The sequence below is a fragment of the Talpa occidentalis genome, unplaced genomic scaffold, assembly GCF_014898055.3.
Source record: "Talpa occidentalis isolate TD23 unplaced genomic scaffold, MPIMG_talOcc4v2.1 talOcc4.5, whole genome shotgun sequence".
NCBI lineage: Eukaryota > Metazoa > Chordata > Mammalia > Eulipotyphla > Talpidae > Talpa > Talpa occidentalis.
The window spans coordinates 29,083,275-29,091,653 of NW_023604861.1; the positions used below are offsets into that span (position 1 = coordinate 29,083,275).

At 35.3% G+C, this 8,379-nt stretch overlaps 1 long non-coding RNA gene across 1 annotated transcript in view; it reads left to right on the plus strand.

Annotated features, from left to right (window-relative positions):
- LOC129146911 (uncharacterized) overlaps positions 1 to 7,617 on the plus strand; it is a 316,029-nt gene extending 308,412 nt beyond the window's left edge. The window contains exon 3 of the long non-coding RNA XR_008554275.1: positions 7,508 to 7,617. This is a non-coding gene — a long non-coding RNA (uncharacterized LOC129146911). The remainder of the gene's footprint in view (positions 1 to 7,507) is intronic.
- Positions 7,618 to 8,379: the final 762 nt, after the last annotated feature.

Genomic DNA, 8,379 nt, shown 5'->3' on the forward strand with positions numbered 1-8,379 from the left:
TCGTAGGTTAAATTCTGATAGGATTTGAGAAAGAAGGTCAAAAGAAGATACCAAACACATACCACTTCAGTGTGTATATTTCTAGCCTCAGATATTATTTATTATATGATAAAAATGTACTTCTATAAGTATGTTTCATAAAAATTATTGCAAGTTAAACACCCATAGTAAGATAATGTTGATAATAATACCTTCCTGAATGGAGTGAAAGGGTTGAAGTTTATCAACAGAGGATTAGTAAAATTAAAGATCTGGCTTTTCCAACAATCACTAGCTTTCATTTTTAAAAACATATTTCAAGATTCTGTAAATTAAAATAAAATTTAACATTAAATTGTTCATAAGAAATAAATTTAATACAATGGTCTTTAGCACCCTAATAGTTAAAAAAAAAGTAAGTAAAAATGAAAACCTATATTGATTATCATTTAAAATATACTTTAGGACCTCCCCGGTGGCGCAGCGGTTGAGCGCTGGGTTGCGAAGCTGCCCGCAGCCTCTGCAGTGCCGGTTCGATCCCCGGCTGCTCCCCGGCCACCAGGGAGGGTCCCGCATGGCGCGCAGACCTCTCCTGCCGCCCGCTGCTCCCCTCAGCAGTGTACTTCGGTCCTTTTGCCTGCTCTGCTCCCCGCTCTGGCTCTGGTGAATTCTCTCACCCTCCCGCGCTTCTGACTGTACCCAGTGCTTGCATAAATAAATAAATTAATTAATTAAATTAAAAAAATAAAATATGCTTTAAAATACACACTTTGATAAAAATCAAAATCAACAAACAACTATGAACCAGAGACACTCTATGGGGGGAGGGAGCGGGGAGGGGAGGTATTGGGGTCAAAATAAGGGGGTTGCAATTTATGGGGAATATAAAAATAAAATTTATAATAAAAATAAAATAAAATACACACTTTGAATAATGGAAGTTTTTAAAGTGCCCTTATGACTACCAATTTATGAAGTAAAGCTGAATGCTATTTGGATAGTATGAAAAATAGCCCTGGTCTTTCAAAATAATTTTCTTCACCTGGAAAAATTCAAAGCACTTTCTAGATCTTACTATGACAGATGGATGCATCACCCTGGGGGAAAATAGCAACAAAATGGGGAAGAAAGATTTACTTGAAAGGCGTCTCCATGATCTCAGTAAATTACTATGTGTAGAGAAATAAACTGTAGTATGGAAATTTAATCACTAGCTGCCAAGGAGTAATATATTTACTTATTCATCAATTTTGCTTACAAAATACATTTAGGGTATGTTTCGGTGCATGTATCTCCCATCACCATATTCCAAACAATAGATAAACTGTTGGAAATTTATGAACTTAAACTAGAACAACGAACAGATCTATTCAACTGCTTTCATGGAGTATAATTCTACTATTTCAGTGAAGATATTTTGAATTTTTAGTGTTCCTTACTTCATTTAAGAGGAAATTTTTTTCACTTCAAAAACAAAAAAGTGAGATAATCATATGAGTTATAGCCTTAATAGTAAGCGATTCACAGATGTATCCAATGCGTGAGGCAGTGGGATTGATTGTCAATCATTGTTCATGGGATTCTAAAAATCATTCAGAATAGAATTTAGCAGTTGTAGGATTTTTAACTTTTAATTTAAAAACTTCTACAAAACTGTTATTTGTTTCAGGTAATGTGCATATATGTTAACTATGTCTAATGCATTTCATTAAAATATGTCTTGTTTTGAAAATTTTTGGCAGAAAATAATTCTCTAAAAAAGTCAGTTTGGGGAACAGCAATCTGCAGTTATTTTTTTTCCCTAACAAAAAGCCTGTTTTTTTAGTATGCCCAATATAACCTTTTACTATCATAAAAGCAAAAGAAAAATGATAATATTTTACACAAATTAAACTTCTGGCTTACATTTGTTGCAGTATAGGCTTAGGCATTGTAAACAAAAATAAATGTGAAACTCCAGAATACAATGGTTTAAATAAATAGAATAACTACTTTACTCATTGCAATATGAAGCTGAATTCAGAAGACTCTACTCCAGGAGAAAAAAAAAAAAAGTGTCCCAGGTTCATTTCACATTTTTACTTTCCATTGCCAAAGTGTTATTCTCATGTGCATAGTTGATTTTATCAACCCTTTTCTATACAGTAACTGTGGGGAAAAAAAGGCAAATAATTAAATCCTAAATTACATAAATTTCACTTAAAAAGTGATCTGATATTCACTCTACATTCTACTGAAGAAAAAGTAGTCACTGCAAAATGTAGAAAATATCTCACTAGTCATGTACCCAGCAAAAATCTGCTGTATTAAAGTGTGAATTTGGAGAAACAGAATAAATGATGGGAATACTTCCTTATTCTCCTGTGTGGACTCATTCCATGATTTGTTGCATCTTGTGAATTTAGCATCTCAATGAAACATATTTCTCTCCATCAAGCCTAAATATGACTCTCTCCAACCTAGTAGTCCCTGATCTAATAGACAATTTACATTACCACCTCTCACCCTAAATAGACTAGAACAAAAGATCAGTCTACCATAAGCAAATAACTAGCTTGTAGAGCCCATGTATTTGGTTTAGTGTCTTTGGTAATAAAAATATCTTAAAAAAAAAACAAAAACAGGTTTTACTACATTTTATGCCTATCAGTTTTCTGTTAAAACCACCATGCCAAAAAATTTCCTCAAGACTACCAATTCTTCCATTTTCTGGTTGGATCCATCTAACTCTCCAATAATGTAAAACTGAAGGAAGCCCAAACAGTATGATTGGCTGAGAAGGCAACACCTTCCATCAGTGTCGCTGCACACTGGCTTTCTCTTCTGCCAAAAAATATTTAATTTGGAGGCCATGTAAATAGTTGAAAGTTTATCTCATGTATTTTTGTTGTTGTTGTTTTCAGGATTAAAAATAAAAAAAAAAACAAGTTTGCATTTTAATACCTTTTTTTTTAAGATTTACTTATTTATTTATACAAGCACTGGGTACAGTCAGAAGCGCGGGAGGGTGAGAGAATTCACCAGAGCTAGAGCGGGGAGCAGAGCAGGCAGAAGGACCGAAGTACACTGCTGAGGGGAGCAGCGGGCGGCAGGAGAGGTCTGCGCGCCATTTGGGACCCTCCTCTGGTGGCCGGGGAGCAGCCGGGGATCGAACCGGCGCTGCAGAGGCTGCGGGCAACTTCGTAACCCAGCGCTCAACCACTGGGCCACCAGGGGAGGCCCTGCATTTTAATACTTTTAAGATCCAGATTATTGGTTGCTCAGTCAATGTGATTGCTAATCGCAGGCAGAGATTGCTCTCTTAGCCGTGCTAAATTTTCTTCTGCACAGGTTTGCAAAAATTTTCATTTCTTGCCTGATCTCGGCTCTTTTATTAGTAACTTGCTAAAACATCAAAGAAAGCCAAACTAATCATCAGTTTGACTATATCTAACAAGTTCTAGTAAAACTACAGAATTGGTAAGCATATAGTCTGTCACTGAAATTAGTACAGGTGATAGATTTACAAGTTTTTTTGGTATATCTTACCAAAAGCCATCTTGTTCCAAGCAGAATACTCATAACATCACTTGGCACTTTCTTATAGCAGTGCCACTGACACATGAATTGAGTTTTTCTTTAATAATTTTTTTTAAGATTTATTTATTTATAAAAGAACTGTGGTACAGGTCAGAGGCGCAGAAGCTGCAGACAGCTTCACAGTGTTGCGCTCAACCAGCTGTGCCACCTGGGAGGCCCTTTAATAATTCATTTCAGGGCCTCCCTGGTGGCACAGGAGGTTGAGCGCAGCGCTGTGGAACTGTCCACAGCCTCTCAGAAACGGTTGGATCCCTAGCCGGCAGGGAGCAACCCACATGGCTCAGCAGACCTTCCTGATTTGACTGCTGCTCCCCTCAACAGTGTATTTCAGTCAATCTGCCTGTTCTGTTCCCCACTCTCTCTCGCTCTCTGATGAATCCTCTCACCCCCTGCACCTCTGGCCTGTACCCCAGTCCTTGTATGCATAAATGAATAAATCTTAAAAAAAATCTTCATTTCCCTGTTTCCTTTTCTGTATTAATGAACTACTAAACTGATTACAGTAGCACACAGAATATACATGAGCTTAAATAAAACTTATTTCTTTCACACGAAGTTTGGGAGTGGTATAGACTGAAATCTCTGTGAATTTCTTCCCAAGAAGAAACCCAGGTACTTACTATTTTGTAACCCTTTTCTCCTCTACAGTATCAATTTCAACTACGAATGTCAAAGAAACCATTTTCAAGATATATTTCAGTTTATGGAAATATGAATATATAACTGAACAGGCAACTTCCTTTTGAGCAAGACAGATGTTTCACAGATTACTTCAACTATTCATATTGCATCAGAAAGAATTTAGTCATTATCCACATCTGCAGTGAGGAAAACATTGAACCAGCTTTTTGAGGTAAAGCAGGAGGTTAGTTATCTGTCCTTTCATCTAATGACTCATTTGTAAAGAGTTACTTTGTCTAAGGACAAGTCCCATCAATGTCAACATAGACCCAATGACTACTCTCATTGGGAAGATAGAGGCCTGGCTCCCTCAACCAATTTAAGGACAACTAGAAAAACCTCCTCAATTTTCAAAAAAAGCCATGGGTTCAGCCAAGTCTTGCCTGGAGCTTGACTTCTGTCTCTGATCATCTGTATTTCATTCCATGGTCCCAGAAGTATTGATCCCAAGGGCCAACCTGAACGAAAATCCTGCATATAAAACTCCATCTTGATTCAGCTTCCCATAGGAACCCAATAATCAATAATGATAAGGTAATATATTTAGCTAACACATCTGTAAATTGATCTTTCTGTACTTTAGCTAACCACATCAAGGCAAATATAACAGATGTGCAGCTACATGCCTTGCGCTTGACTCAAAATTGCATCAATCTATATATTTTTTCCCAAATAAAGAAGTTATCCTTGCATAAATGAGAATAAGAAAAATGCAAGACTTTAGTCATTTCAGTGTATATTCCCATACCACTGTAACATTATACTTATTATATCTGTATTCAAAACCGACTACCTAAATAGGAGTAACCAGAGAGCTTCTCATCACTTCATTACAAATTCATGTCAATTTAGTAGGCAATGGCAATACTCCGACCTGCTCTGCATCTATTTGTAAGTACTAGCTTTTGTTAAAATGGCTCATGCCAAGGCCAATACATCATATGACTCTAGAGCCTAAACAAGGAAGCTTTTTGTCAGTCTAATAAGCAGCACTTGTAAAAGAAAGAAATGCTCACACAGGAGGAAACATGAGGTCTACAAGGGTTTCACAAGTCCAGGAGTATTTAGCCTGCTCCTTCTCCTTCATTAGAACAAATGGGTAGCGTACACTAGAGGGAGGTTGCCAGTGGCACAGGAATGACTTTCTGTCTGAATCAGGGGAAAAATGTTCCCAGGGCAGGGGGAACAATGGTGATAAATCCCTGCCAGGCAGAAGATAAGACTTCACTCTGAATTGTCTGTGTCATTTCTATCCTGCCATTGCATTTTTCTTTTTTTAGTCCAATGAAGGCCAACATTTTAATACGTTCTACATTACATAAATTACCATAGTGTATTTTGCTGTTTTGACCTTTTCAGCATTCTTTCTATAATTTGATTGGGCAGTTATTATACTTGCTTTCTGTTTACAACATTTAACCTGAAAAGAAGAGAGAGATTGAGCCAAACAAGCGAAATACTAAAATAACACAGAGACTTAATTAGAGGTATAATGTGCTGCAAGTCAGGAAAACAAAATGCCAGTGAATATGGAACTGCCTTGTGAATTTCTTGATTGACAGAGGCAGCAAGAGAGGAGAAAGTGATAAGTAAAGTGAGGACAACCAGTGGTGTAATTTAAAGGTCATTTACATTAAAATGTCCTATAATGTGTTAAACATAGTGATAACTATGTTTTTAAAATAAATTCACAATTGAGAAATGTGAAATGTACCAAACTTACAATAGAATAATATTGAATAAATAAGCTTTCCAGGACAAATTCAGTCCGTCAGGTGGCATTTCTTAAGTGCCTGGAATGTATAACACATTGGTTTAGTAACGGAGTATAAATAAATATAATACATATTTCAAACAATTATAATCTCCAGCTGAGTATGCAGGCAAGGAATGTTTACTGAAATAAATTCATACAACTGAGTGATTTTCCCCAAGAGAATTCAACAACCTGAATGAAGAAATAGAGGTAATGGACAGCTGGATTGATTAAGGGTTAAACTTTGCCAGTCCATGTAGCAGAAAGGTTAAGGAACAAGGAAGTTGGGGTTGTTTAGAAGATTGTGGTTTAAGTGACTTATAGGAATTTGAGGAATAGAACATAATATGGGATGAAGAGGAAGAAGCACACCCTGGGCAGTAAAAAGCTACATAGTGTTTGAAAGGATGAAGCAGAGGATGGTTTTGGAATACGTGTAATAGAAATGCTGTCAAACAGGACCTACATTTCTGATGCTGAAAAAGAAAGAGGAATTTGGGAGATAAAAGCATTAGCTGATTTTACCATTGTGACTATAACTAGAAAAAGATTCCAGAGATTAACTACAGCAGAGTGTATGAATCTTAATTTTTTAAATATGATAAAGCCATATACTATTCAATAATAAGAAAAATGCCTTCAATCTTTCTAAAAGCCTATTCATGTTCTATATTTTAACTAGATAACATTGAAATTAGTTATAATCCACAGGATATGCAATCCTATCATTGTGAAATAATAACTGTAAAGGTATAGATATTGTTATGAATTTAATTTCCCCAAATAGATCATGCTCATACATTTATATCAGTAATCCTTATCAAAGAAGTCTTTAGTCCAGTTCCAAAAATGGTGTAGGGATAAATGATTACAGATTTTCCTGGTTAGTGATATTGCTAAATCATTGATTTATGACAACATATAAATCACTTGTTAAAAGAAAAACAAAAATTCAGAAGAATGGATTTAAATAACTAATAGTCCCTAGATTTATCTGCCAGAAATTTCAATTTTCTGAAAATACTCCAAAATATATTCTACCACTTTATAGTCTAGTATGATTATAGTGCAGGTACTCTGAAAGAACTTTCTATCTAAAAAAATCCTAGTTAAAATTTATAATATTTTGTGTTAGTAGGCTCTTAAGAGGTAAGGTAATCACAAGTTCTGTTCTCATAAAAGAGGGATTGAGATTCCATTTCTGAGATGATGGAGCAGGCATACGCTTTTCCTATTTCTCCCTTAACTTTAAATTTAATATACTAGACAGCATAAATGTTGTAGGTAGAAGTATTCAGCAACAATTTACAGTCAATCCTCATTATACTTAGATTCTGTATTTGTGAACTCATTTACCTGGTAAAACTTATATGTAACCTCCAAAGCAATGCTTATGGTGCTTTCCTAATCATTTGCAAACATGGTCAGAGTAGAAAAAAATTGGGGTTACCTGACATGCATACTTATAGCTGAGATGACATCCACATTCACAACTTTGTCTTCATGTTTCAGCTGCATCATCCTAGAAGATGGAGACAGCAGGGGGTAGCAGAGTGAAGTTCAAGAAACTACAGCACACATATGAGAATCAAATCCTATCTCTTGGACCTGTTAGTGGGACAGCTTCAGGCAAGTCACTTAACACTCTGAACCTTATTTTATTTTGCTGAAAAATAAAGAAAATAAAATCTACATGTTTGATTTGTTTTTTAGGATTTAAGATTATAATCTAAAACAGTGATGTATTTATACACACACACACACACGTGTATATATAAATACATGTATGTGTGTATGTGTGTGTGTGTATTTTCCTCCTGGGGTAATGGCTCAGTATTTGCAAATTCACTTTTTCGACAGCTTTATAAAGCATAACTATATAATGCATAATTGCATAGATTATAACTACATAATTATTACATAATAAGAAGTGACGGAAAAGCTTTTTCAGGGAAGAACAGACATTAACCTGTATAATATTTCATGATCAGTTATATAGAATGTAAAGATTTGTTGTCTTGAGCAAGTATCTTTCAGTTGAATATGGAAGGATGAATACATGAGTTTTTATTTGCTCCCCAAACCCATTAAAATAGAAGTGAAGAAATAAAATTAGACACATGAAAGGAAAAAGAAGAGAGAGGAGATAAGAAATGTAAAAAAAGCTTTAAGCAATTATGAATGTATATAATGAGTGGTAATGATTTAGAGAAATGAAAGCTAAAAATATTAAAGCAGTAAAGCAAACTGTCTCCTCTTTCAGTAATAAGTTCTTTCTCTTTTAGCTGGACTCATGACTATCTAGTTCCAATTATAATTTTCTTAACCTCTTTTGTAGCTATATCAGTAATGACCAAATGTATATATACCTACAGTCATACATT